Below are 21,491 nucleotides of genomic sequence, written 5' to 3' on the forward strand. Positions count from 1 at the left end.
TTGAGTTAGTGAGGTCTTCAAATCTTCATTTAAAGACTGCAGTTTATACAGAATTTGCCATATACACTAATTCAAACCTTCAGTTAACCTGTGCCCCAGACTGCAGAGCAAAGCAAACCTCCTGTCCCATCCCTCCCCCATCTCTGCCAATCTGACTGTGGCAGAAATTCCTTCCCAACCTCCAATGTGGGCAACACCCACCAACCAACCAACCAGAAACCTGTGAGTCTATGGTGCATTACTGTTCATCGCCTTATAGCACTCAAGTCTTGAGCATCAATCCAGCAAAGCATTTATGCACAAAATTAAATTAACCATGAGAGCAGCCTCACAGAGTCAAATCAAGCCATGTAGTAGACTGGGGTTTGATACTTTTTTTCACTCTATACCATATGCTGCGAAGAGATTCCCAGTAACAATATTGTTACACCAAGCCTTCAATCTTGAAAAAGAAAACCCTGACAAAAATGCATTAATTTCATTAAGGGTTTTCAGCTAAAATAAACACTGAAAATTAGTTTTTTTTTTCATTTCTGTGATGTAGTGCATTGTGTTCATTTTCAGTTTATGCTGTATTCTCTTCCAAGGCACATGTTTTTTGTCTGGGATTGGGCTAGCTAGTGTCCAATAAAAGGACTGGGGAAAATGGCCCAGCCAAGCCCCACCCATGAGCTGCTTGGGGACAGGAACCCTTCCCCTCAGATGCCAGGGCCAGGAACTGTGACCAGGAACCCCTACCCCCCTGAGGAGATGCCACAGCCAAGAAGCAGTCCTGGACCCCCTCAAAGAGATGCCAGCACAGCCCTGCCCCCGCCCCATTGAACAGCTCTACCTTTGCCACTGTCTTGAGTCCTGGTAAGCCCACCAACACCTCCCAGCTCCCTGCCCTAACCTACTTGCTCTGCACCCCTCATCCCCTGCCTTTAACCTGCCAAAGCCTGCCCTGATGCATCCACACCCGACCTCCAGCCCTGAACAATAAATACAACTTTTGGATCCAGCTACATCACATTCACAAAAGCTGGCACGGTCAAGAGTTGTTGAAACTGCAACACAGAGACAATCTCAACTGGAAACACAGAGACCAAGACAAGCGGCTCTTCGATCACATGAAAATGAAGAATGCAGAGAAACTCACCTTCATACAGATAGAAAACAATAATCAACAGCTCAAGCCGATGAAAGTAAGATGCATAGAAACACTTGGATTCAAAGAGACAGAACAAGACAGTGAACACCTTGAACACATGAACCAAAAAGCCATTATTCCACTTAAAGACCTGAACAATGCTGGGTAAATCAGTGACTGTGCACATAAAATAAGCTTGTGCTTATACCACAGGCACTAAGATCAATAGGGAGACTTTACAATCAGGTAAGAGAGGTACAGAGAGGTTAAGTTACTCTCCTCTGCCACCAGAGGTCTGAAAATTGCTCATTTACTGGAATCAATAAGGATGTAAGCAGTCCTGATATGGCTAGTTCCATGTTCTAAGAACTAGAACAAATTTCCTTTCTAAAGAGTGTGTGTGTGAGAGGCCCAAGATACCAGAGAGCTTTTGGATGACAATCCTTATCAGACATAACCCTCGCACAGAGCAAGAGACAAAGGAGAAACAGGAGTTATATGTACTGTTGTGACTTAGTTCTGAGTGCTATGAAAAGGTTTTCTAAAATTGGTTGTCATGCAAGTCTGGACTCTCATCTATCATCTACTCATTAGGGATTTCTTTCCCATTGAAGGGGAGTATAACAGAAAAGAGATAATCAACAAGGAAGATTCAGGAGGCAGTTCTATTCCTCTGTCCTGAATTTGGCACTGCAAAAGCTGCTGTAGTTTGTAGGATCAGTTTCAAGTGATCACACATTTCTTCCCCCACTGTGCTTGACCTGCCAGATCCAAAGCTATTAAGATGCCAGTTCTGGGGAATAAAATAACATAAGTGTTAGCTGTAGCTTGCAACCCACTGTCTATCTGCAAAGTGAATACAGCATCCCAAATCCAGTAAATCCACTTTGGCGCTCTTGTTCACAGTAAAGGAAAAAAATATATGACTGGAGTAAAGGAAGTTCCAGAAAGTAGGATGTTGACTGCTGAGTATCTCAGACTCTAATTGGACCATTCAAGTCAGTTTCCAATCCCACTTTGGATGTCCTTTTTATCTTGAATTTCTATGGCACAGAGAGAAAACAGATGTTATAACAGACACTGTCTAAATAAATAGCACCGGAAATTCTGGTATTAAGTTAAGTACCTTCTCAAAAATCTGTCCTTCTCTCCTGGCACTTTCACATAAATTCAAATAAATATAAGAACACCCCATCCCCTGGCAGACTGTACAAAACAGAAACATTTTTATACACAAAGAATAAAAGAGGGAGGACTGTAAAACAAAACAACCAGTATTCATGCGCACCTTCCCATAAAGAGAGTTCACAGGGTCCCCATTGGATTTTCTTTCCTCTTGGAGGACTCTTTAATCCTTACAACCTGATAAGTAATATCACTTTGCATCAAGTTAACCTAACGTTAGATAAAGCAATAAAATCAGCAATAGAAAAAGAACATTAGGTAGTAAAAAAAGTAGGTTCATTGTGACAAGACAAAAATTCACATGGCTTCCAAAGGTTTATTTCTGCTTAGCATTTTCCAAAAGTTGGCCTGTCAGAAAAGAGCAAGAAGACATATCACAAAATCTTCATGATTGCAGAAGATACCCAGAATTATAACAAAAGAGCTAAGTCATTGGTTTTGTTAAAAAAAATAAAAAACAAAAGAAAACAACAGCAAAACTAGCCTATAAACTTTTCCCAAATCCTTTACCAAACCTGAAAAGAATTGTTTTTAGTTTTTCATAGCACATTTAAAAGTTTTGAAAACTATTTGCATAAATTATGTTACTCATCTGACACACAAAAACATACACGCAATGAGATGCGCTATCTAGGGTTGAGAGTCCTATAATATTTTAGCCTGCTATTGTCAAATTCTAAGATTCATATCGATTTTCAATCGACTGAGGCACCTAAGTCAAATGTGCTTCTTTGAAAATCCCACCCAAAAGGATCTTTTGGATAATCCTACATCATTTTGGGTTTGTGGTGAACTCACTCCCTAACCATTCTCAGGCTCTTTCAGTAAGTCTATGCATTGAAAAGTAGCACAGTCAGATTTAATGGAATAAAAAGGCAGACATTAGATCAAATGTTTGTGCTGAATTTCCAGCAGATCTAATCTACTAGTGACAAGTATATTACTGAGAATTATGGTATCGTTTTCTTTATTCCCAGAAGAGTTTGGATCCCATATTACAAGAGGTCTGTAAAGTAATTGCCACACCTTAAAAGTATGCAAAATATAGAGGATTTTAGTTCCAGGGACAGATGTGCTTTTTCCCTATGTTTTATTTGAAATGTATGGGTCTTTTTACAAAGTTTCATGCATCACTGTTCTTTAGCACTTATAAACCATATCATGGATCTACACTGTATATTTGCATCTTCTGATGGGCCTTGCCATAAGACAGCAAAATATTTTGACTCTAAAATACGGAGTTAGCATCAGACTCAAATAACTGAATGGATCTCAGGCACATATTTCACCCAAGGTTGGTGTCTTTCTTTCCATGAGTGCAGTAAACTCATTTCCACTGCTCAGTCCTTATTTCCCTTAGGTAGGACAGAGGGGCTGAAACTCCCCTCCCTAATACGGGAGCTGTGGGAAGTGGCATGGACTGGGACACCATTTCCTACCTCTCCCATTGGCTGCAAATAGCCAACAAAACCTGTAGTTGCGTGGCACCTGTGGAGGTGCCGGTACTTTTAGAGATGGGGTCTTACTGTAGACTAACCCTGCTAGACTGGATCTGGCCCTCAGACCAGTGTTTGCTCACCCCTGCTCTATAAATATTTCTTCCTGTTTAAAACAAAGCTGCAGTCACGTAGCACTTTAAAGACTAACAAAATAATTTATTAGGTGATGAGCTTTTGTGAGATAGACCCACTTCTTCAGATCATAGCCATACCAGAACAGACTCAATATATAAAGCACAGAGGTCCAAAAATTGTTATCAAGGTTGACAAATCAGCAATTACCTGACCCATTATAAGGACTCTTTGATGTTTTTTTTAACTCTTAACTCCCCGCCCCCAGCTCTTCTGAGTTGACAAGCTTGATAACAATTTTTTCTGATTTGTCAACCTTGATAACAAATTTTTGGACCTCTGTGCTTTATATACTGAGTCTGTTCTAGTATGGCTCATTATTACCATTATTTTGTTAGTCTTTAAAGCGCTACATGACTGCTGTTTTGTTTTGACAAAATACAGACTAACACAGCTACCTCTCTGTCACTATTTTTCCTGTTTAGTTGATGTACTTACTGTGGAACTTAGTATTTAGAAAATAAATATTCAGGGCACTCAGTATTGGCCTAACTCTGCATCTTCTGAACTCAGTTTCAGCCCTGACTTCAGGAGAGGCAGAATTAGGCCAAAAGGTGATATTTTTCAAAGTCTAATCTTATTATTCTTGGTATTAGCTGAATCTTAATTTTGTATTCTGCATGTAGCCCCTGTGCTGAATGTTAACAGTTCTCCTCTTCCCAAATTCAAACTCTCTAGTGTACTCTGGCCAACAGAGAAAAGAAAGAAAAAACTATCATTTGAACAATACCTCCCTCTTCAAGCATTCTTCCAATATCCCACATGGCTCACAAGGTTTGGAAAGTTTGAAATTTGAGACACTTATAGTGATGTATAAAATATTTTTATCTTTTTTTCTCTCTGTCCTACAATTAGAGGTGCTACATTTACATGGAGCAAATGGTTTATTTACTGGAAAATCAAATGATTAAGTGGCAATCCACGTAGAAATAGTCCATAACTTACTGCAATGCTGCAGATGTTTAAAATATAGCTGATATGAGTAAACACATTTCAGAAAAAAAAATGTAACTGGCTGCATGGTAGCAGAAAAGTTAACTTGCCAGGTTTTGATTTGCTAATTTTCTAGTTTGCTGCAATTCTAATGCAAAGATGACTTGAAAAGTAGTGTTTATTTTTCATGTTTGTGTCCAGAGGGTAAATGTTAATTAAAATGCAGGTCCCTTCATGAACACTTGACTTCCTGCCACATTAGTTTCATGGTTTAAGATGGGTATAAAGATGCTCAATACAATACATCCACATATTGCAGGCTCAGAGTGCAGCATTTAAAACCCCTTTGGATAATAAAAAGTTCTATTTTAATAGCACTAATCAAATTAAACTGTCTGCAGAGTACACACCACAGTCATTTTTTTTCTTCCTTGTTATTTATATATCTGCACTGTATATACCTACACTGTACACACACACACACACACACACATATACGCACAGTGCATTGAATGCTATAAAAGTTAAAAATATACTATTAGATATGCCTGTGTAAACATGGCTTCATTTGCTTTAACACTTTGATGTCAAAGATAACTACATATTCATACAGATCCCCCAGCACAATAATGGTTTTCTCAATTTTGGAAAACATAAAGCTATTGTCCTGATTTGTGGTAGACCATATGTCAGTTGACAGGGGCACAAATCCCTTCTTTTGGTGGCATAACATCAGGGGGCATCTGTAAAGGATCTCCATGGAGATTGTCCTCCCCTGTGCTGTGTTATGTATTTTATCGTTGGAAGGGAAGATCAGGCCCAGCATGTTATTTTTTTATTGTAGTGTAATTTTCAAGTGTTAATTTGCTTTGGAAAACATTACTGTTTTGAGCAAATAAAAAATAGACAACAAAAAAAAGCACTGATATTCTAGTATTGTGCAGAACTGGGAATCCATGTAAAATGACAAATGAGACTGGGCCAACTCATCCAGTGAAATTAAATGAGAAGTGAAACTTTTATCCGAAATTTGAGCTCAGCTTCTGCTTGATTTGAAGTTTTGAAGATGCTTGGATAACATTAAAGCACATGCTATGTAGATATGCATTTATTTAAGATGCCTCTGGCCTGGTACTGGTTTGACTTGTAAGTGGAACAGCAATGAGAAGAGGGTCAGATTCTGCCTTCAGATACAAATATTCTTTATTCATCTTCTTCAACAAGAATTGCAATTATATATCTGAGGGCAGAACTGCTTCCATCATGCTGCCAACTCAACTGAAACCCTCAACTAATAGAATCTCTAGAGGCCTTTTATTTTCTTTTTTAGATTTCTAGCTAGACTTCAACAACAGTAATTCACACAAAATTAGATGAGCTCCAGGACATATGTCCAAGCTTATTGTTATTTTAGTTTTAAGTGTATAAATGGACAATTGACTATGGGGCACAAGCAACATTAATACGCAGGAAGAATATACTGACTTTTGTCTACATAAACAGATTTTCATTCCCTGAAATGGAAATAGCTGTATCATAAATGTGGCTGCCAGCCCACCTTCAGTTAGCATTGCCTAACACTTTCCATTATAAGTTTTTGCTTTCAGTTACTTATAACCTTGCCAAATTTTGGGGCTGTAATTTTCCATGGCAGGTGTCTGCCTCAGGCTGAAAATATTTTTGAAGATTGCAGCTGAAACAATTTAGCCATTTATGCAAATGGAATTAAGGAAAATACATTGTATTGCCAATGTTTAAATAGTCTTCTAAACAGTTCATTGAGAAAATCTAGCATTTCTGCATACAAAGCGGTAACTTGAAATTTAGTAGAAGGATCACCCAGATGTCAGGAATGTGCCTTTTTGATCTCTGTGAAAACACACCCAATTTTGGTCAGCCTATGTACTTCTGAATACCGCAATTTTCAGTGCTCAGTACAGCTGGTTAGAGTATGAAAGCCTTATTCACTGAAGAGTTTATCTATATTGCATATGCTTTGCCCCCAGCCACTTCATGTGCCATCTGAACACAGGCACTCGTATCCTACGGCATGGCTGACTTGCTCCATCTCAAAGCTTCTCAAGCTGAGCAGCAATTTTCCTGCAATTGCTTCTTCTTGATGCTTGGGGCTGCTGTGGTTCCAGATACCAAAACTGAGAGCAGGGAGACTTTCTCTTCTTTTCATTAACTGAGCTTACTGTTGATGCACAGACAGCATGGAGAAGTAGGAAGGGGGTCTGACTTTTCCTGAGTACAAAGAGGTGAGGACAGGGAAGAGGAAGCTATAATATTCTAACTGACAGGACAGGACCAGACTTGGGTGTGTAGACAAAGTTTGATGGGAGCAGTAGGGGGAACATGTATAATTTGTGGGGAGAGAATAGCAGAGAGTGGGGAGATATGCTGAGGGAGATGCAATAAAGGATGAAGATTAAGGTGACACATTGGGGAAGATGTAAAAGAGGAACAAGTTTTCTACAACAAGAAAACTCCCCTCCACACCCAATGCAGAAGATTCAAGAGACTGAATGCTGATTTGCATAAAATCAAATAGATGTGAAATCTTATAAAGGACACATCAGCATCCTCCTCTTGTGACTGGTCTACATCAAGGATAACAGCTTACTAATACTACAGTTACCCTGTTAATTCAAGCAGTACATCTTTGGGATATGGTTCTAGATGTTCCAATGCTGCTTATGACTCATGAAGGCCAATTAGGCAGGGGTCCTGTAGAAACAAAAGACAGTGACCATGTAATTAAATATTGTATCATAATGCATATGAACACGGGGTGTGAACTGAGGTTGGCAATCTTAAGTTTGCATGTTTGACCTTGCAATCTGTATGATGTTCTTTCAACCTAGTCATTTGGGAGGTCATAACATAATATCCCCAGGCATTGGAAATAGAGCTGCTGTGTCTTGTAGGCCAAAAATCACACCTTCTCCAATTGGCACTCAAAGTGAGGTGATGGGAATATACTGAACAGACTGTAACTGAAGTGGGTGCCTCCAAGCTAAGGGGGTATCTATAATAAGAAGGAGGTGACAACATAAATATAAAGCCATCATCTGCCTCATGGATCATTACAACCATGAACAGGTATCAATCAGTCCCTGGCATGCAAACAAAACTGGTAAATGACACTGGCAATAATATTTCAATGGCTTTGGGGTATTTTATTGTTGATTTTGTTTTGATCTTCTTTTTCAATTTCCTGAATTAATGAATTCTCAAGACTGATTCAGATGAGGAAGTTGAAAGACTTGTACTTTTCAGTGAAATTATTTCCCTAATCAGTTATTATTACAAAAGGAAATGCCAAGAGGCTGAGAATTTCACCATGAAGAACAACTACTTTAGTCTCCTCACACTTCTTGATGGATGCTGCTTCAAAAGCATGTCCTTGATTTTTAAGGACACTATTCAAACAAAAGCAAACATTGATTTCCATGGTTTGAGGCAATACAGAGTCTCATTGTAATTCAAGAGGCAAAACTTCTGCCTCGTTATTCCCTGGACTTTCATATTCATGAACTTTTTGAGATTGCTTTCACTTTGTGGCCAGTTACCTGTCCGATAAAAGGATGTGAGTGTACTCAGAAAATGTTGTGGTGCTGGTATATATCAATAGCAGAGATGTATAGCAAATTATTGTTTTCCATCCCAAGAAAATATTTTAACTTTTAAAATAAGTTTCCTGAAAAAAAGACAAAAAGAAAAAAATCAATTTTTTGAAAATTTTCTCAAACTGGCAAACCAAATCTAATCCACAATAGAATAAGCAAAAAGCCTACCTAGTTTGCATCAATAGAAGTATTTTCTCTGAGTAACTGCAAAATATTTCATCATAACAATTTCAAATATTTACTTTTATTATTATTAGCTTAAAAACTCTAAACAAAATCAGCTCAGAAAACTTCAAATTTTTCATTTTCAAAAATGTCAAAACAGGATTTTCAAAATATTTTTTCTAACTTTTTTTCAAATTGTGAATTCATCAAATTTGACTTTGATGGTACACTAGCCCTTAAAGACTAGAAGAGGCTAGAAAATCCTATTGCACAAATGATGGAACAAACAAAAGCATTGGAAATGGTCTCATAGAAGAAAGATAGTAAACTTTACAGGAAAATTGGTAGTGGATGGGAAGAACCAAGAACCATTGTCCCTTTAAGGACCCAGGAGCCTAAAGTATAGAATGGGGTAGGACTATTCTCTCTAGTAACCAGTTAAGGGTAAGCTCTCCAAAACAGAGAACTCTATATTCTGCTTTATCCTTCAGCACAGAGAGTGCAGTGACAAGGAAATTGAAGTGACGAACTCTGGCTGGGAAGGACAGGATCAGAGTATCTGTGATGAAAGGTCTGGAGAAAGATAAGAGATGTATGCAGCAGAACAGTGAGAGATGAGTATGTACTTTTATGTTTATGAACTGCTTTCAATCATTAACCCGTCCAGGTAATGGCTGGGGTAGTCCTGAAAAAGACTAGGATACAATTTCTAAGATGATCCAAACAGACAGAATGGAGTGAGGTGCTACGAAGACACCTCTTGGGTGAGGGAGCATGTAGCAAATGGAACACTGTTATATTGACTCTTTCTCATGCACAGTTTCAATTGTAACAAGTCGATATCTTTCAATGGGAAAATGCTTGTCAGAAAATTCCCAACCACTTCTGATCTTCAGTATGAGCAAGGGCTTTTAGGACCTCGCTCTTTGAGATGGCTGTTAGTGTTCTTCTCTAAAGAGGGGCTGTCAAAATGGCATTATGAACAATGTGGCTAGTACTACATTCGCCCCTAGTGCCTGCAGCTTGCCGCAAATGAGCAGTCTCAAAAGTGCAAAATGGCTGGTCATTTGCATATTGGAGTGGCTTATTTGCATATTCATGGCAGAAAACAAGCAATGAAGATGTGATTCTGCCAGCAAAAACCCCCTTTGTTGGCAACCCCTTATGTCTGATTTTTTTCCAGGCACCAGGAGCTGGCAAGAAAGGGGGATTTTGCTGGTAGAACCACATCTTCACTGCATGTTTTCTGCCATGAATATGCAAATGAACTGCTCAATTATGCAAATGCATGGCCATTTTGCATTTTCAAGACTGGTTGTTTGCATCAAACTGTGGACACTAGGGGTGAGTGTAGCACTAGCCTGTTGTGAATTTATCCTCATTCAGAGACATTATGTCAAAGATGCTGCAAGGAAAAAGATGGGTTTCTAAAGATGGCAGGCCTGCAAATTCAGTCTATGAAAGACAAGCTGTGCTATTTTGGATCAACATAAGCCTAATTTAGATTGGTGCAGTCCTTTAGTGTGCAATCTGGTTGTCCTTGTGCAGTTGAAGAGAAACCTGGCCCTGGATTGGAATTTGTGTAATAATTCTATTGATGATATCAAAACTAGGTCAGAATCCAGCTTGCACTGGCTCTACTGGCTGTACTGTATGAATGTGAATAAAACTAGTGAAATCTTTGTGTTGTCATTAATCTTACTGTTGCCCTCAAAACACCAATTGAAGGTTTAGCATACTGCCCCTGTTATTTTCCTGTAGCAGTTGAATCATATGGAGAAAATTCCTCTGCTAGGCTACTTTTCTATTTGGCATAAGGTCTATGTGAATCCCTAAAATGCTTAGAGAGAAGGGATCATCCTAACCTCCAAAAACTGCCAGGCAACAGTGGGCAAATATGATAATACATGGTGATAATCCATCTGACAAACTATTTTTTTACTTGACTTAAGTGAGATTTCACAGAGACACAGCTTTTGGTTGCAACCTCTTGCTGTTCAGAGGGAATCTTCATATAGTTAATTGGTGTCTCATTTGGAAAAATTGTGCATTTTTAAACTTCCAAATCTCTACCTCACATAGTAAGACAGACAAATGATCATGAAGAAAGAGCTACGTGGGTTAGGCTTTGAGAAGAGGGTGTATACCTGGTCAAATCAGCATCAGCAGCCACTCTGCATTAGGTCAGATGAACTGAAGGAGAGCCATTCATTCCATGTGCAATGTAACCTCTGTCTTCTAAATCTATGTATGTTTAGGCAGGGATGGGAATCATAGCAGATTGTAAAAGTGCTACAGAGGAGAAGAGCTGAAGCTTGAAAGCCAATGAGCAAACCACGCAAAGAACTCAATAAGGTCAGCTGAATGCACTCAAAGACTGAATGTAAAAATTATATTAGTAATGAGAGAGAGGACCATCTGTGCAGAATGTATTCACTTGACATTTAAACCATGCAAAGTAATTGAAACCACACTTGGGCAGTTTAGGTAACTCCATGCATAGTAATAATCCAGCAGGAGATAACAACACTAATTTGGAAAGGACCATTTCTAACTTCTTCCAAGTTTTTTCCCTAAGGATTTTTTCCCCTTTCGCTTTAATATCAAATAGAAGGGAATAAACAGCAGTAATCAGTGCATTAGAAATACTTAGCTAGGGGATATATTTTTTGCCAGGCACTTTGCTTATATGGTTTATATCCACACTCTGGGTTTTGTGGAAAAAACAACAATAAATACTGAATATTGAATCTGACCACTCCCACAGTCCCCAAACTGGAATCCCTATATCGGAATTCACACCGATAGTTTTGTTTATGGACATGGGCCTATTTTCCAGGTATGATTTAAGATCCCACACTGATGGAAATATGAGAATACCATATTTTGAGAGATTTTCACTCTGCAAACACATCAGCAGTATAAGGTATTTGTGGCAGATTTAATCACTTCAGGCCAAAAAAATCAAGTGAGCTTTTGATGCCATTTAATCCAAATTTAGTACATCAAATCTTGTCCTTGAATTCTGGCCTTTGTTTATAGTTTTTTATGTGTCACTTATCTCTGTAGTAGCTCATTTCCCTCACACAATGTAACAAATTAAGCCTCATGGCACCCTATGGAGAAGTAGTATTACCACCATCCTACAGATGAAGAAACTGAAGCACAATAGAATGAAGGAGAGGGCTTGGTACAACCAGGAATAGAACTTCCATCTCTGGCTAAATGCCTTGTTCAAAAGACCAGATCTGGTTTACCCTGAACCCTAAATTTACAGCCACATGCCACTTACTTGGCCAATTTGCCGTTTTTAAAATCTCGTATACTTAAATGAATGTAGGCAAATTCTGAAGAGAGAAGAGAAAATGTTTCCTAGTAATGTCATAGAAAATTCTTTCTTTTTTAAAGTTGCTATTACTGTCTTTCATTTCTTTATTTATATATAATTGTCTTTTCCTCTATCATTTCTATATATTTCTTCTTCTCTCTCTTTTGTCCTCCTGTAAATGTGAGTTTTGTTCACTCCTGATAAAACACAAAGGCTATGTCTACACGTGAAGCCTACATCGAAGTAGCCTATTTCGATGTGGCGACATCGAAATAGGCTATTTCGATGAATAACGTCTACATGTCCTCTAGGGCTGGCAACGTCGATGTTCAACATCGACGTTGTGCAGCACCACATCGAAATAGGCGCTGCAAGGGAACGTCTACACGCCAAAGTAGCACACATCAAAATAAGGGTGCCAGGCACAGCTGCAGACAGAGTCACAGGGTGGACTCAACAGCAAGCCGCTCCCTTAAAGGGCCCCTCCCAGACACACTTGCACTAAACAACACAAGATCCACAGAGCCGACAACTGGTTGCAGACCCTGTGCATGCAGCATGGATCCCCAGCTGCAGCAGCAGCAGCCAGAAGCCCTGGGCTAAGGGCTGCTGCACACGGTGACCATAGAGCCCCACAGGGGCTGGAGAGAGAGCGTCTCTCAACCCCTCAGCTGATGGCCGCCATGGCAGACCCTGCTATTTCGATGTTGTGGGATGCGCAATGACTACACGGTCCCTACTTCGACGTTCAACTTCGAAGTAGGGCGCTATTCCCATCCCCTCATGGGGTTAGCGGCTTCGACGTCTCGCCGCCTAACGTCGATGTTAACATCGAAATAGCGCCCAACACGTGTAGCCATGACGGGCGCTATTTCGAAGTTAGTGCCACTACTTCGAAGTAGCGTGCACGTGTAGACAAGGCTAAAGTGTTAATTACTATTTTCAATGGCTATCTAATCTTCAAGCTTTAAATTTGAAATTCGTGGACATCAATGGAATCTTATTATATGTTCTACAGACTTTAAGGAACAAATACATAAAAACCCAACTGAATTTTTAAAATCTCTCACTGATCCTTTAAGAATTAATCTACTTCTGCTGCATATGCCTCAACTCAATACGTAGACCTTGCTTTGTGACATCGTGATCATTTCTATAGCAACCACTTGTGATGTTACATATAAGAAAGTAATAATAATTGCCTGAGGAATTTTAGAATAGGCTCTAGCTCAAAAGGAGCCATTTCTTTAAACTAAAGGCAGTTTGAAGAACTACCTCATCCCCTGTAATGTCTTGGGCTGCAGTAACCGCCTCTTCAGTCCAACAAGCACTTATGTAAGAGGTGAAACCAGAGGGATTTCCATTGAGTTACAGACTTGAGATGGGGGAGAAAGAAGTTTATTTAACCTTTTACAGTGCTGTATGGTTGTGATTATCTGTGCGCTTTAAAACCATACATCAGAGAAATTCACATCGTTAGCACAGTTTGTCTATCACCATTTAATTATACAAGCACTGCATATGTGTCAATTTTATCATGTGTAAATCTTTATGTGTATAGTGCAAAACACTATAAAGGATTTATATGTTTATAACAATATGCAAATAGATGGATTTAGTTTGCATTACAGCATACATAAAATAAAAATCTTGATGGATAGTTAGGCAGCAATAAAAAGAAGTATTCCAAGAGTTTGCTACAGGCCACTGAAAAACAGTGGGGCTTGCCAATGAGTCTGGGAATGTAGGACTTGCCAAAATGGAACATAGCCATTAATGGATGCCCTGTCTTCAGCAGCAGATATTGATGGATGTTTTGGAGGAAAGCGTAAACTGTGGCTCTTTTATTCCCCATAATGTCCATAATTTCACAATTAAATATCATAGGGTCTTTTTTCCCCCTAAACAAAACAATGAGCTAATTCCCTGAAGCACAACAATTGACGACCCTTGTTATTTTAGGTATGGGTTAAAATCTGTCTGTTTTTCTAACATCTCCTTTTCATAAGTCATTTGAAAATATCTGAATCTAATCATCCCCAAAGGTTAACAGACCAAACCTGTTTTTTCCAAGTCAGGGTCAGAACTCCATTAGCTTTCCCTGAGGTCAAACTAATTGAGAGCACAGCAGACTGGTATTTGCACTCTGATGAATGACTGACTAACTTTACTAGATGATCTGGAAATACAAACAAATTATACCACACTATTAGATTTACCTGGCATTGCTCAGGTACTTAACTCAATTGATTTATTTTCTTTTTTCTTTTTTACTTTGTTTTTTTGAATGGAGAAATAAAAGGAAATGCACATGCTTTGTTTAAATTATTGTATTTTTCAAAAAATGCAATGCTGCTTTATGAAATTAATATTTATTTTGGGTTTCTTACAAAAAGAATTGTTAAACCTTGTTTATTTTTAGTACATTTTTTAAAAATCGGAATTCCATCAAGTGTATTTTTTCCTTCGTGCCGATGACCTCTTATCATTCACTATGTTTTAACAAAAAACAGTTATGGTCAATTTGTTTCCCAGTAACATTTTCTTCTTGTTTTCAAATCTTAAGTATTAATTTAGCTGCAAAAAAAGAGATTACTGCTCTAAATTTCTGCATTTTATTTCTTTTCTGTAAGATTTATTCAGAAGTAATCCTTTTTCAGATTCATCACATTTTTCTGGCTAATCTTGGTTCAGTCTCTTTCAGCGTTCACTCAGTTACATCAGTTTTGATAACTGTACTTGATTTGTATCGGAGGGGTAGCTGTGTTAGTCTGGATCTGTAACAGCAATGAAGGGTCCTGTGGCACCTTACAGACTAACAGAAAAGTTTTGAGCATGAGCTTTCGTGAGCACAGACTCACTTCATCAGATGCATCTGATGAAGTGAGTCTGTGCTCACGAAAGCTCATGCTCAAAACTTTTCTGTTAGTCTATAAGGTGTCACATGACCCTTTGTTGCTGTACTTGATTTGGTGATTCTGTCTCTTTTCTGGTTTCATGAGAAGCAATCCCATTCCAGGCTCACCACTTTTTCCTGGCACAACCAATGCCTTATGTTGCTTTAAGTTATGATAAGAGAAAGCTGTAGACATTTGGTGGTCCTGGCTCTTACTATTTAGGTCAACTCTATTTAGACAAACTCTCTAAAATACACAGTAGAAAGAGACAAGGGAGCTCTTTTAGCTGTAGTTAGATCAGCCACTGTCTTTCTGTATTATTTTGGGTAAGTCCTTTAACCTCTCTTTATACCAATTTCCATTTATATAAAATACGAATGATACTTCTATACTTTGTAGGATATGATGATGGTAAATTCCTTAAGCCTGGACTCTTTGATACCAGTCTAAATCAGGTAAAACTTGAACAAGTGACATCAAAATCAAAACAAAAAGGAGTCAAGTAGCACTTTAAAGACTAGCAAAATAGTTTATTAGGTAAGCTTTTGTGGGACAAGCCCACTTCTTCAGACCATAGCCAGACCAGAACAGACTCAATATTTAAGGCACAGAGAACCAAAAACAGTAAGCAAGGAGGACAAATCAGAAAAAGATAATCAAGGTGAGCAAATCAGAGAGTGGAGGGGGAGAGGGGAAGGTCAAGAATTAGATTGAGCCAAGTATGCAGACGAGCCCCTATAGTGACTCAGAAAGTTCCCATCATGATTTAAACCATGTGTTAATGTGCCGAATTTGAATATAAAAGCCAGCTCGGGTGTTTCCCTTTCCAGAGCAGAGCGATAGATAATTCTTCTTCAGTAATACACATACCTTTAGGTCATTGACAGAATGCCCCATTCCATTAAAATGTTGACTAACTGGTTTGTGGATCTGAAGTGTTTTGATGTCTGTTTTGTGCCCATTGACCCTTCGTCTAAGGGAGTTAGAAGTCTGTCCAATATACAAAGCATCTGGGCACTGTTGGCACATGATGGCATATATGATGTTAGCAGAGGAGCATGAGAAAGTGCCCCTGATTCTGTGAGTAACCTGGTTAGGTCCAGTGATGGTATTTCCAGAGAAGATATATGGACAAAGCTGGCAGCGGTCTTTGTTGCAGGGAAAGGTTCCAGGACTGGTGTTCCTGGGGTATAGACTGTGGCTGTCAGTGAGGATCCTCATGAGGTTGGGAGGTTGTCTGTAGGAGAGAACAGGCATGTCACCCAGGGTCTTCTGGAGTGTAGCATCCTGATTAAGGATAGGTTGTAGGTCTTTAACAATTCGTTGCAGTGGTCTGAGTTGGGGGCTGTAGGTGATGACCAGTGGTGTTCTGTTCTTGGCTTTTTTGGGCCGATCTTGGAGTAGCTGGTCTCTGGGTATTCATCTGGCCCTGTCAATTTGTTTTTTTTACTTCTGCTGGTGGGTAATTCAGGTTTATGAATATTTGGTATGAATATGAATATCAAAATCAAAGTGATTGGGGATCCAGTCCTGCAGGGTGATGGGAACACTCAAAGTCCAATCTAGTGAAGTGCCTAAGCATGTGAATAGTCCCATGTACTTCATTGCTCAGAGGTAGGCACATGCTAAAGTATGTTGTGGGACTCGATCCAGAGTTACTAAATGGAGACCCTGAGATGGAAAGCACTACAGAAAAGCAAAGGATCTTAGCTTCTAAAGAAGGGCTAACTTTTAATGCAGTGTGTGCCTTGTTTGTCTTAACCAAATAGAGTTTTAAATTCAGAATAGTAGAATGATAAATAGAGTTTTAGATTTTAACTGATCATATTGAATAGAACACTTCACATAAGTGGTTATGTTTATTATAATAAAAGAATCTCTTGATAATTCTATTTGTTTTCTTCCTTCAATGCACTCTGTAACTACTACACTTTATAAAATAGTTGCATTACATCGCTAAGACACCCATCATTATACATTTCATTACTGCTAATTTTATATTATATAGCTTAGCTCCCCATAGATCAGGTTTGTTTTTCAGTCTTTGTGTCGAAGTCTTACCAATTATTCATGTCCTCTTTTTATTGTGCGTGAGTGTGTATACACAGATAAAATGTCATTCAGTCCTTACGGTTTCCTTCTTAGCTTTACAAAAATCCTTCTGTGACACATAAAGCACGTAACATTTTCCCTCCTTTGCAGCAGAACTGGCAGTAGCTACATGCAGAAATGTTAATACCAATATGTTCATCAACTCACAGGCAGTAATGAGTTTCATTCACAGGGAGGATTTGTATCTTATGCGTCTTTAGGCATAGCATCCTTAATGCTTCCCAGGCCACATCTGACATTTGAGTTGCACACAGTTTTAGAGAGGTAAAGTGCCTCTAGTCACCAGGCCTGTGCATCTTACGCCGGATTGGAAATCCAGCCCTCTTTTTACCCATTTGTTGCTTTTACTAAAACTAGGGTTTCCTGTGCTCGTAGGCCACCATTGAACACAGAGTTGTTGTTGATTACTGAGTGTAATATATTCTACATTTATCTAGCATGTTTAATTTAGAAGGCTCTCAAAGTGCTTCACAAGCTACACACATACAAAAGAAGTTAGTTGAAATGCCGCCATTTGAAAGAGAGATGGTGGCATGGGAGAAGTACATTGGGAGGCACTAGATAACAGAGATAGAAACTTTGTACATTTGCATTCCCTTGACAGAAGCTTCTTAAAATATAAATTGCTGTTGCAATGGAGGAACAAACTATTTTTTGCATTGTTTTTTCTAACACCCAGACGAATGTATTAAATACCATCCAATAATATTTGGGCCTTTTTTTCCTTTTTAAAGCACATTACAATTTCTGTGCTCCCCCACCCTTCTTTTTCCCTCCCAGAACCACAGTGATTTAGTGTTCAATCTTCTTTCCCTTGAAATCATGCAAATTTTGCCTTTGAAGGCATGGTCAGTTCCCTAAATAAGGCTTATTGATACAAAGCAAAGTGTCAACAGAGGTCTATTCATACCACAGATAATTTGTGATGAAGGAGAAAAACATCAGCCCAGAGGCTTTGAAAAATAAGATGCCTTTTATGCGACAGTCAATCCATATGTTTTTCAGAGCTTTAGGCTGTCTTCTTTTATGTCTGACATGACCATCATCACTCAGCAGTGCATTGTATAATAGTGTAATAAAGATTTTGGATATATGTCACCATTCTTTCATGGCTTAGTCTTGAGCATGTAAGTTTTTGAAAAGGGGGTTAATTAAACTCAGTGATTTTGAAATTGAGTGGATGTCTTTGATCCTCTCATGGGTCATATGGTTAAAATGGTTAAAAGGACAGAAAAGGTAGGAATAAATAGGCAGTTTTCAGAATGGAAAGTGGTCAGTAGCAGGGGCTCCCAAACATGTGTACTGGTACCTGTGATGAACAACATATTCTTAAGTGATCTGGAAAAAAGGGTAAACACTCAGATGGCAATATTTCCATGCATTACAAAATAAGAGGTGGTCTACAGAAGAAAATTAGACTGACCCAATTTTGTTGCTCATGGGAACATAAAATATCCATTCCCTGAGTGAAGTAGGTAGCTGACCTAACTGCCTGCGTGGACAGCTCTGGATTAACAAAATAATTCTGTTGACCTAACTGATGTCCAACAGAGAGGTGGCTTTACTACAGAGACAAGATAATCCCTCCCATCCCTGTAGTGTCTATTCTGAAGTGCTGCAGTGGCACAGCTTCAGTGTTGTAGCTATACTGCTGTAGCATTTTAAGTGTATATTTATCCATACTCAAGATAGGTAAGTCCAAAGATGTCTGGGAAGTTACAAAGGGATCACACAAAACTGCATGAAAGGGTGCAAAAATGGCAGGAGAAATTCAATGTTAAATGCAAAGTAATGCATATGGAAAACAATCTCAAGTAAACATATTAAAGAATTGGGGTCTAAATTAGCTGTTTCCACTCAGGAGATTTTGGAGTCCTTGTGGAAGGTTCTCTGAAAGCATCTGCTCGATGTACTGCAGCAGCCTAAAAAGCTAACAGAATGTTAAGAACCTTTAGTTATCCCCTTCCTAATAAGCCAGAAAATATCATAATGCCTGTATATAAATCCATGATATACCCACATCTTGAATGTTGAATACAGTTCTGGTCTCTCCATTTAAAAAAAAGTTATATTAAAACTGAAAAAAATAGAGAAGGGCAACAAAAATTATTAGGGATATAAAACAGCTTTCATAGGAGGAGAGATTTAAAGGACTTGGACTGTTCATCTTAGAAAACAGATGACTCTAGGGAGTATGATAGAGGTCTATAAATTTGGGAATTATATGCACAAAAAGAATAGCAAAGTGTTCATTTACCACCTCAAAACAACAAAAGAAGCAGGGATCCTTTAAGGAAGTCAATAAACAGCAGGTTTAAAACTATCATAAGAAAGTATTACTTCATATCACAGTCAACCCATGGAATTAATTTCTAGGAGATATTGTGAAGGCCAAAATTATAACTGGGTTCAGAAAAGACTATAATAATTTCATGGAGGATAGATTCATCAATGGGTATTAGCCAAGATGGTCAGGGACCAGATGGTTAGATTGTACCTAAATCTGTGATTGCCAGAAAGAGGGCCTGAATGAGATGGGATTGTTCACTTGTTAATTGCCCTGTCGTGCACATGAGCACTGAAGTATCTGTCAATGGCAACTGTGAGAACACAGGATATCAGACTAGATGGAGCATATGGCCATTCTCATGATCTCTGTAAAAGAACAGTAGCTCAGACTTCTTGTGTGAGGCTAAATTCTGATATAATGTTACCAGAAGTGAATGTTGTGGAAATCTCTGAGCCAAACCCATAAAACAAATTTAACAATGTGGGGTTTGGAGGTGACTTAGGTAGCTTCATAGTTATAACAATTCTACCCACAATTTTATTTTTTTACCATTTGCGTTTCATTGGTGCAGAAAAAAATATTAATAATCATCTTTACTTCAACCGTGCTTCATCCAGGTTTTGAAATATAAAGTATGGGAGTTGGAGGAATCGCCACCGAAATGGCTAATTCCCATGGGAATCCAAATTACTTCATTCAACTTCCATATGGCCAACTCAAAGATATCAATCACTTCCTGGTCAATCTCAAGAGGAAATGCCTTCTCTCATTCCTAACTCCACAGCAACAGCATTGCTGGGAAAAAAAAAAAAAAAGAATTAGAAATGCCTGTTAAGTGAATCCTTAGAATGAAGCATTTGTGTAAATGCAGACAGAGCTCAAACAACCTACTCTGCCCTATTTAGTGCTGTTATGATCCTGTATTCAGATAGACTAGCTGTTCCCTTTGTTCTTTTAACTCATAGATTGTTATTCAGAAAAACAGTGATGCATGTTACAAATTGAGTTAATTGCTCAAAAATATGAATGATAAATTAGCATAACTATTAACAAGAATATTTATTAAATTTGAAGGTGATGCTGATTTAAAAGTATCAGAGAGGTAGCCGTGTTAGTCTGTAGCTTTGAGAACAACAAAAAGTCTTGTGGCACCTTGTATACTAACAGATATTTTGGAGCATAAGCTTTGGTGGGCAAAGACCCACTTCATCAGATGCATGAGTGGGGGGATGGTTTCAGATTGGTATTTAAAGAGTGGGGTCCCAGTAACAGGGGAAAGGCCAGAGCTGACAAGATCTATTCAGCAAGGTGGAAATGGCCCAGTATCAACAGTACTTATCAAAAGAGGAAAAAACAAGTCAGATCAGATAGGGGGATGTGAGCCATTGTCAGTGTCTCCCCATTAGACACTGACAATGGCTTACATCCCCCTCTCTGATCTGACTTGTTTTTTCCTCTTTTGATAAGTACTGTTGATACTGGGCCATTTCCACCTTGCTGAATAGACCTTGTCAGCTCTGGCCCTCCCCTGTTACTGGGACCCCACTCTTTAAATACCCCTCTGATGAAGCGGGTCTTTGCCCACAAAAGTTTATGCTCCAAAATATCTGTTAGCCTATAAGGTTCCACAAGACTTTTTGCTGAGTTCAAAGACTACCCATCAGAAGAATGGCACTCACAGTATTGATAACCCTTCTATTCCAACCAGTCAAAGACAACAAATAAACAACTCCACCCAAAACAGAGTTTTGACCCCAAAAAGTGAGAAGTGGCAGAAAAGAGACTACATGGTATGAACTATGAACTTTGCTAATGTTATTGATTTTGTAAGGAAGTTGTTCAGATACTGTGGGGATGAGTAGCAGTATAAACCCTAAAATAGAAAGAACATCTTCTTCCAACAATATTCTGTTAATACTAAAGTCACATGCACAGAAATAACTGCATCATTTATTAAATACACACATTAATTATAATGCTTAATTATGGGATCAATAAAGAGAATTTGGTGTCACATTATAAACCTGTCTCAGAGGGGTAGCTGTGTTAGTCTCTTAGCTTCACAAACAACAAGCAGTCTTGTAGCACCTAATTAACTTCTGGAAAGCGCCACCAGTGATGAAAGAAAAAGGGCACTGCAGATCTTTCATTCACAGAGGCAGCCTTTGTTTGCTTGTCTACCTGGGGTA

The 21,491-nt window shown here is 38.7% G+C and overlaps 1 pseudogene; it reads left to right on the plus strand.

Annotated features, from left to right (window-relative positions):
- The first annotated feature begins 1,109 nt into the window (after window positions 1-1,109).
- Window positions 1,110-21,491, plus strand: part of LOC142014626 (2-oxoadipate dehydrogenase complex component E1-like) — a 116,612-nt pseudogene continuing 96,230 nt past the window's right edge.

This window comes from Carettochelys insculpta, chromosome 6 (genome assembly GCF_033958435.1).
Source record: "Carettochelys insculpta isolate YL-2023 chromosome 6, ASM3395843v1, whole genome shotgun sequence".
NCBI lineage: Eukaryota > Metazoa > Chordata > Testudines > Carettochelyidae > Carettochelys > Carettochelys insculpta.